The sequence below is a fragment of the Populus alba genome, chromosome 17, assembly GCF_005239225.2.
Source record: "Populus alba chromosome 17, ASM523922v2, whole genome shotgun sequence".
Taxonomy (NCBI): Eukaryota; Viridiplantae; Streptophyta; class Magnoliopsida; order Malpighiales; family Salicaceae; genus Populus; species Populus alba.
In genome coordinates, this window is record NC_133300.1 from 2,624,712 (window position 1) to 2,633,133 (window position 8,422).

The 8,422-nt window shown below is 31.3% G+C and overlaps 1 pseudogene; it reads left to right on the forward strand.

Annotated features, from left to right (window-relative positions):
• The first annotated feature begins 6,886 nt into the window (after positions 1–6,886).
• Positions 6,887–7,235, forward strand: LOC118032446 (uncharacterized; annotated as a pseudogene).
• Positions 7,236–8,422: the final 1,187 nt, after the last annotated feature.

Consider the following 8,422-nt stretch of genomic DNA (forward strand, 5'->3'; position numbering starts at 1 on the left):
ATCATTTTACCTCAACTAGCTAGTTCATCATTTTTTTTTTTTTTGAAGAGTAAAATAACCATTATATTGTTTCAATAAACAATGAATCCTCTCACAATAAATATTCTAGTTTTTTTCAATGAATCCTTTTTTATTTCCTGAAGAATACTATGTTGAGTAATATTTTTGAAACATGAACAATTGCAGGTTCACACATGGTAGCAGCAAGAGGCCCAATTGCTGTGTTCAGCTGCCATGTACCGCAAGACTGTGTGGGCAAAAATTGCCTGTGTGGAACATTTTGCACTTGTATGTTTAACCGATGCACTTGCAGTGTTTGATATGTGGATATAACAATAAACTCAATGTTTCAATAAAGTTCAAGCTACTAAGAATCTTGAATTTGAAGAGAATAATATGGGAAATTATAATTTTTTTCTTGAAGAACTAAGCCATACATTAATTTTTCTAATGATATTTTATTTTCATTTTAATTTCCTTTTCTTATATTAATGATCATATTTTTTGAAGTAATTAAGGATCTCCTCTTAAACTATGAAAACTTGAATTCCATGAAAATCATTTAAAATTATTTTTTTATCGTTTTGACATGCAAAAATAATTTTTAAAAAATAAAAAATATTTTTAATATATTTTTGAGTGAAAAACACTTCAAAAAACAACAACTATTACACTCTCAAATACCCCTTCCATCTCACATTCCTTTTTGATTAATTTCTTTTTTTTTTAATAGGAAAAAAAATGAAAGAGAGTTTGGTGAGGAAGGAAAGTTTTATGAGTAAAGAAGTATATTTTCGAACGAAATCTACTAAATGAAGTATATCGGTCAAATGGCTATATAATTATTTGTAATACTACAGGGATTGATTAATCCGTTTTATTAAACCAAAGGGACTGGTCCATAATTAACTCACTTTAAATATTTACAAAATAAATAAATAAAAGTATTGAATGTTTATAAACATGTAGTATATTAAATAAAAAAATTCTAAAAGATTAATATAGAGAGCTGAGAATGAACCGCCCATCGTGAAATTTTAGGTTTTTTATATATATAAAATCCAGATTTATTTATGATATTATATAGTACGAAAGTTTGTGTTGCTTAGATTCTGTTCCAAGACCAAATGAATAAAATTATGAACAATAAATCTGAATTATTTATGCCAATATTATTTCCATGTTGATCTTTTGATGTTTACATATGTTGATTGATTTGTTTAACAAGACAAGTAATTTAAGGGTAATTATTTTCTGTTTGTTTCAGTTTTTATCAAAAACAAAGTAACCAAACCGAATTAAAAAAAAGTTCAGTTTAAACCGACCGGTTTCAGTGCGGTTCAGTTTTTAGAACAAAAACCAGTTCAAACTAATTTGCGTCGGTTTTTTAATTTGACTCTTTTTTTTTCCTGTTTTTTTCAGTTTGGGTTCGGTACGGTTCTTTCGATTTTAGGTTTATAAAACCGAAACCGAACCGGTCAGTTTTTTTCATGATTCGGTTTTTTCGGTTATTTTTCTCTCTCAATTTAATCTGTTTTTTTATTTTTTTATAATTCCTAACATAATATTTATAATTCCTTATTGATTGAAATTTGGATTTTGAATAAAAAAGACTTGTGGAAGTTAAAATTTTAGAATTGAATTAAAGATGTGTGGAATAATTAAAAATTAAAAAAAAAATACATATGCATAATCAGGGCCATCACCTTGTGATAGCTTGTGCAATGGCATGATGGCTTTGATATAAATTTCTTTTTAGTGCTATTGAATTTGTCTCAACAAGATCGAGTGATGTATTGTGTCAATGATGATGATGCTTTGGTGGCTTTTTTTTTTTATTTTTTTCATAGTTTTTAAACCTGGTCCAATTCAAGATTCAAATTTCGAGTTTTAATTGGGTTGATTGAGTCAAATTTTTTTTTTTTATAAATCAAAACGATATTATTTTAGTAAAAAAAATACAAAAGTCAACGGGTCGCAACTGGGTTTTTGACCTGGTCTTGCTGAGTCAACCGGGACGCACCAGGTTTTTCCTTTCTTTATTTTTTTTTCAACCTGGTCCGGTTTCAACTCTTGGTCAGCTGAGTCTTGGGTTTACCTACTGAGTCAAATCGAATTTCAAAATATGTTTCTTTTATTTCTTCTCTTTCTCTTTTTTTTTAATATTGGGTTGGCTTGGTTGGCCCTTCTTCTCTCTTCTTCTCATCCAATCTCTCCCTCTCTTTTTTCTAATGTTTTCTTTCTCCCTTCTCTTCAGGCTCGATTGAGCCCAACCTTGTTAGGCTCAATTGGACCATCCTCTCTCCTCTTTTCCTTTCTTTCTAGATAAAGTTGGGCTTTTTCATTTTGATTCTCTGTCATTAAGCAATATTCAAAGCAGATAACACAAGCAAGCAACTGACAATAACGCTCTCTCAAGTAGATTAAATCTTTATTCTATATAAGCATCTGGTGATTAAATTTTTTTTTTTATATCTAAAAGAATACTATAATGAGTAATATCTTGGAAATATGTAGGATGGTAGGTTCACACACTTTGGAGAAGCAAGAGGCCCAATGCTTGTTTTCAGTTGTATGGTCTAATTGAGATTGTAGTGATAATAAAATATTTTTTATTTAGAAATATATTAATATAAAATTTTTTATTTTTTAAATTAGTTTTAATATTAGTATATCAAAATAATCTGAAAATATAAAAAAATTTATTTTTAAAATTTTTAAAAATACAATTTACAACACATTTTCAAACATGCTTATAATATACCTCAAGACTCTGTAGGCAAAAATCACCAAGTAGAAGAAATCAGGAAATTGAGAGTTCCATTGGATCGATGCTTGTAATTTTTTCTTGAAAAACTGAGCTATACATTCGCTAATGATATTTTATATTTCAAAAGGTATTCAAGCGGAATGCTTTTCTGTATTGATTAAGTTCAATATATATACAAGATACATTAGAGTTCCTAATAAGAAATGACAACTAATTAAATGTAGATTGATACAAAATATTCTTATGCATCTTTCCTACTTATCACAAAATATAACTTTTCTATTTACATCAAAACACTATAATTTCCAACAAGCTGCACCAGATTTGACAAGCCTTGTATTAGAGGGTTGCTTATATTTGAAGTCTTTGCCAGAAAACATGCATTCCCTCCTCCCTTCCCTTGAGGACTTGCAATTGAGATCACTTCCAGAAGTTGATTCGTTTCCTGAAGGAGGCTTACCCTCCAAATTACACACACTTTGCATTGTGGATTGTATCAAGCTCAAGGTATGTGGTTTGCAAGCACTCCCTTCTCTTTCATGCTTCAGATTTACTGGGAACGATGTGGAGTCTTTTGACGAGGAGACGTTGCCCTCTGCTCTCACAACCCTTAAAATCAAACATCTGGGAAATCTGAAGTCTCTTGACCATAAGGGGCTTCATCACCTCACCTCTCTTAGGAAATTGAGTATCGAGGGTTGCCCTAAGCTTGAATCCATATCAGAGCAGGCGCTTCCCTCCTCCCTCCTCCCTTGAATACTACATGGTGCTTCTTGTCTTTTCTTTTCCTTTAACAGTCTGTATGTTTGTTCTCTTTAAGCAATTCATTGGATTCTGCTTTCGACGGCCTTCTCTCTCACACCGTCCGTGAAGATCCACCATGGCTTCTGCTTTTTTACCTTTTTTTATTTCTCTCCCGTCCTTTTGATACTGTCGTCCTTCCGCAAAAATCCACCGTGGCTCTGGAGTTGAGTAGAGGATATTTATCTGTGTTGTCATTGAGGTTTTGGTCGACAGGCTGTCCTCTATTGAGGTTCTTGGATTTTTCAAAAGACAAGCTCAATCAATGAAAAAGTTGAAGTTAGATATTGTATTGTTTGTTTCTCTATTTTAAGTATTTTTAAAAAAAATTAATTTTTTTTTATTTTTTATTAATTTTAAATCAATATGTTTTTAGAATTTTTAAATTATTTTGATGTTCTGATGTTAAAAATAATTTTTTAAAAATAAAAAAAACATCATTATCATGTATTTTAACACGAAAAATTAAAACAATTGCAATCATACTGTCAAATAATTATATTCTCCTTTTTTATTTTTTTCACAAGTATTTACCCGTTCAATTTGTAAGAAATCAGTATTTTTTATAAGCCAACAATTACACTTTTTAAATTTTCTATTATAATAATAATAATTTATTTTTGTGATAATTTCACCCATGGTTTTTTAGCCTTATACCAAATACCTTCTAAGAGTAATGCCAAATGAAGTTTTTTTTTAAAAAAAATTTGAACCAATTTTATGTGTTCATATTTTAGCTGTAAACTTCATTTCCCACGTGTTTCACTCTTTGACTATTGAGTTTTGTTCTTGGAATTTCTCATTAAAGTTCATTGTGGTTTTCTATTTTTTTTCTTACCCTTGTAATTTTAGCTATTTATATTTAATTCTAAAATTTATTTTCCTCACATTTCAATTCCTTGATATAGCGAGTATAGAAATAAAATTGCTAGAAAAAGAAAAAAAGAAAACAAAGAAGTATTTTGGTGAGTCATATTTCAAGAATAAAAAAAAATATTGATTTTAGTGTTTAGTAAATTTACCTTTAAAAAGGAAGTTAAATACATGTGATTTCACTATTTAACCATAATAGAAAAGATAAATTGGTGTTTATAAAGGTTTTTTGTATGGTTTTTTTTTAAGGTCCCAAGATATTTTTGGTTGAAAAACAAGTTGATATTTGAAAGTTTGGTAGCTCAAAAGGTGGATTCCAATTTCCTACTAAACAACAATATGTTATTTGCTCAAGTGAATGAGATGTTCTCTAGTCTAATTCAAAAAAATCTTAGACAAATAACATGTTGCAAATCAAGCCTGTGAGCCTAGCCTTTCAAGCATAGGTGCGCATGAGCTTCATTCACTTGGCCTTTAAATATTGCATATGAATCTTTACAAAAGAATAAAATATATATTTTGTTATTGTGAATTTTTATTTTGTTTATGTGAATTAATTATTCTTTTATTTTTCCTTACAAGCACATAAAATATTATAAAGATATAATTTTTTTTTTTCTCAAACTTTCTTTTCAAATCATGATGATTTTTTATTTTAAAAAATGCTTCTAATAAAAAAGACATGTTTCTTCAAAATAAAAAACAAATAAATAAGGAAAAGGGAGTTTTGACCAAAGAAACATATTTTTTCCTCATGGATTTAAATTATTAGAATTCTTGAGAATATTGGTTTTAATAACTTTAAGTGTTAGTTGAAAAAAGGGTTTTATTAATAAAAAAAGATTTGTTTATTCAAATTAGGAAAAAAAAATATATAAGAGATGATGAAATTTAAATCATCCAAACTCTTTCAAATTAATATTTATTTTAATTGCCATATAATTAAATAAAAATTAACTTTAAAAATGATCTCGCTGTCTTTTCTATTTCCTTTATTATAATATTCTATGAATTTAACACTTGCGAATGAAGTTAAAGAAAAGGAAAGATATGATGAAACAAACTTGGATTGAAATCTGATTTTGGTCGTGGACTTATGGACTTTGATTTTGAATAACAAACTATAATGAGCAATTCAAAACAACCGTCTCTGAACTTTATTAGTTGATCCTGAATATGAGCGACTAATGATGTGAGCAAGATTTGTTAACATCAGCATGATTTTGATGGGAATATAATTAATGTTCAACTTGATTAACTATTCGAGATAAGAATATATAGTCAATGATATTGATAGACAACGTCAGTATTGGCAAACCTATGATAATTTGATTAACTTTCCAAGAAGGAAGCTAATGACCTTGACATCGGCATTACCGGAAAAATATCCGAGGGAAGGCAGAAAAGAATTGATTAACTATTTTGGATTATAAGTAGTTAATGGCACCAACCGGTAAGTTGGCGTTAGCATTACCAAGGATTTAATTAGTTGGTTTGGGTAAGAGCTACTGACACTTAGTGTTGACAATAACCTCCCTAACTGCGAATATTCCGGATTATGAGAAGCACGCATTTATTTTAATGCGAGCAGTGTTTAACCTCATACTTCCATGACTCTGATGCTGCCTTTATTTTGTTCTATTTTTAATATTATATTTATTGTTTCTTGCAGTCCTTTGTCGATTCCCTTTTCTTTCTCAGATTTGTTCTTACAATACTTGGCATTCATTTTGTTCTGCGTCGATCAAGATCCCCCATGTTTTTTGTGATCTCTTCGAATCAAGTCCGATCTGTTCTTAACGGGGAGCTATACTGAGTATTGATTTTATTTCCATTTGTTGGAACGATATTCAAGGCGTTAACTCAATTTTTTTTAAAACAATGAAAAGTCTTGAAGAAAGAAAAACAATTTTTTAAAACAATTTTTTTTAACGCATGAACTTTGGCATTCTCAGGGCGCTAGAAAGGAAAGCAGCAGAGAATTGAAATGCATGAACCTCCGAGAGTGGCTTGGATATCTTGCTTTGAGAAGCGAAGCATGGACAGTAGCAAACCCAAATGTGGATTTGACATCGGTGGATAATAAGAGCATTACCAATATTTATACAAAGCATCTGCACCGGTGGCTTTCACGTACATGCTCATGTGCAGTAAATTCACAATTAAATGAACAATCCCTCTGCGAAGAGGCGCCGACAGATAAGAAATTCCTTATTCAAGTGCTTTATAGAAAAGAAGTAACGAAATGACCCTGTGGAAGAGAGAATTTCAGGACAACAAAAGAATATAGTATTAGATACCCAGCAAGGTTGGCGGATGATGAAACCCCATTACAGCTTTGATGAAATAGCACAGCACAGATCATATGCTCCCTAGGCATCGTAGTTCTCTTCACCTTCCTCCTCATATTCACCATCTTAATTCCTCCATTGTTGCATCCTGGTATTGCTGGTACTCTGCCACGAGATCGTTCATGTTGCTCTCTGCTTCAGTGAACTCCATCTCATCCATCCCTTCCCCAGTATACCAGTGCAAGAAGGCCTTGCGACGGAACATGGCTGTGAACTGCTCACTCACCCTCCTGAACATCTCCTGGATTGACGTGGAGTTCCCCACAAAAGTTGATGCCATCGTCAGACCTTTTGGTGCAATATCACACACGCTAGACTTCACATTGTTGTGAATCCACTCCACAAAACATGATGAATTCTTGTTCTGCACATTAATCATCTGTTCATCCACCTCTTTGGTGCTCATCTTGCCCCTGAACATGGCTGAGGCTGTCAAGTAGCGGCCATGGCGGGGGTCAGCAGCACACATCATGTTTTAGAACCCATATTCCAACATCTTTTTATCTACGAATATCATTGGAATCTCCACAAACTCACTCTCAATTCTAAAACAGACTCTAATTAGTCTAAAACTCAAAATCATATTAAAACAAAACAAACCTTTTGGATTACGATCTAATCTTTCAGCTAGCATGATTAAATAATAAAACCATCTTCATTGAATTCTTCTCTTTAAGATGAACATCGTCATTGAACTCTTCTCTTTAAGGTTTTGTACACTTTGTAGACAATAACAGGCTGCACAAGCTATTCGAAATTTACTATAATGTGGAGCATATATCTCTCCAGTCTAAGCTGAACTTGCACAAACTGTTGGATTGCCTTATTTGTTCTTGACATGATCAATCTTTAGCTTTTAAAATTATCAGTTGTTCGCTAATTGTTTATTAGTTGACACAGATGCATTATAGTTGCATTCAGTCTGTTTCTTTTCAGTAGATTTTCTTTTTCCAGTTAAATATTTTCACATATCAACTTGGTATCTATGGATATTGCAGTATCTTAGAGAGAACCAGACCTTTCTTGGCAAAGCTCGCTACTGGACAGAAACTTTTGCCAAGACCTCATCGCTTGGGGTCGAGGAAAAGGTAAAGATGTTAATAGTTTGTTTACTTTTCTCTCCAATCCTACAATCTTCTCTTCTAAGGATTTAACTCTAGAGACCAAGCTAGTCAAAATCATGGATTGGAGGGAAAAGGTGCTTGGAAATAAAAGAGTTTCTTTAGCGAGAGTATTGTGGAGGAATTTGTATAAAAAAGAAGAGATGTGGGAGAGGGAATCCGAGATCATGGAGAAATACCATTTTCTTGAGGACAAGTAAGAGTAGAAAGTTAATTATTTTAAAAATATGGTTTTTTTAAATCAGATTTTAAAGATAAAGATAAATCATTTGGAATTCGTAAAAGAAAATGGTTGTTTTTTTTGTTGGAAAAAAAGGTTTATTAGGAGGGGAGAGATACCATTTATTCTCCGGAACAGGTATGGCACATCAATCTTGAGAATAAAATTTTTATTAGGAGAGGAGAATGTGAAATCTAAGTATAAAACTTTACAAAAAAGAAAAAGAAAAAAAGAAGCAAGTTAAACTGCAATGTCAAAAGGCCTTACTTGGCTAATCGTGTTTCCA